A 1,273-nucleotide genomic window follows, 5' to 3' on the forward strand; every position below is an offset into this window, starting at 1 on the left:
TATCCACTGCATTATTATCACAATCCTCATCTGAAGAGTCTTCATATGCATAGGGAAATCTGCACTCAACCATATTTAGATCACAGAATTTGCCAAAGTCTTTGTTTTCACTAGTCCTCACTAGCCTTTGTAGAAAAGGAACCTTTAGTGAAGGTCTTGGGAATGGTTGAGCTTGTGACAGAGGTTCAAACTGCTTGTCTAGTGATGGTGTGATCAACCATTGAGGGAAAGGTACTTGTGACCTTTGGGAACTTCCTGGGGAAATGGAACTGAGTTCTTGTAGTCTTCTATTATTCTTCTCCTCAGTTCTAAACATGCCCTTCTTCAGAAGTTCTTCATGATTCTTTCCCTTTCTCAACTCAATATCATTACAAATCTCACTAGATTTTATCTGTAAAGGAGGGGGATCTTCTTTGGACCATTTTGAAACTGTGCAATCAATCTTTGCCCCCAAATGTTTGAACTCCTCATTCTATGACTTATGATATTCAACTCTTGGATGGTTGAGTTGCTATTTGTTTGACAGGCTCTTTTGTATATATGGCTTGTACTTCTTGAATTTTTGAGGGAGATTCCATCCAACTTTTGTTTGACCATTCATGGAGGTTCAATGCTACTCGATCAATCAATGTATATGCTTCTTCTATACTCTTTTCCATAAAAGAATCACCAGCTGATGAGTCTAACAAACACTTATCTGAAAAGGAAATTCCCCTATAGAATATGTGTAGAATCAGTCATTTCTCTAAACCATGATGAGGGCACTGTCTTTGAAGACTCTTGAATTTATCCCATGCTTCAAATAATGATTCTCCATATGCTTGAGCAAAATTGGTGATGCAATTCCTCATATACACTGTTCTGCTCAGAGGAAAGAAATGGTTCAGAAATTGCTTCTCTAACTGTTCCCAACTTGTGATGCTTTGAGGATGAAGAGAATACAACCAAGTCCTTGCTTTTATCCTTGATACTAAAAGGAAATGCTATCAGTCGATCTGCATCTACTAACACTCCTTCACAGTTCACCATATCGCATAGCTTTTCGATACTTCTCCTCCAAATTTACGACCTTGTATCATGAAAATTAACTCTGGGTTTAGCTGGAAACTTTCTGCTTCAATATGAGGCTGCACAATTGGAGACATAAATCTTGCAGAAATAGATGTAAAAAAATCTCTTAAGGCCCTGCTTGATATGTTAGTGCTCAAGGTATCCAAGAAAATTTTTTGAGTAAAAACAAAGATGAAGAACTAAAGATAGGAAATAAAATGCT

At 37.2% G+C, this 1,273-nt stretch overlaps 1 non-coding gene across 1 annotated transcript; it reads left to right on the forward strand.

The window, feature by feature from the left end:
• Positions 1-747: 747 nt before the first annotated feature.
• LOC122035508 lies at positions 748-853 on the forward strand. Its single transcript, XR_006127057.1, has one exon. It is a non-coding gene; the product is annotated as a small nucleolar RNA R71 (small nucleolar RNA).
• Positions 854-1,273: the final 420 nt, after the last annotated feature.

This window comes from Zingiber officinale, chromosome 11B (genome assembly GCF_018446385.1).
Source record: "Zingiber officinale cultivar Zhangliang chromosome 11B, Zo_v1.1, whole genome shotgun sequence".
In the NCBI taxonomy this organism is placed as follows: Eukaryota; Viridiplantae; Streptophyta; class Magnoliopsida; order Zingiberales; family Zingiberaceae; genus Zingiber; species Zingiber officinale.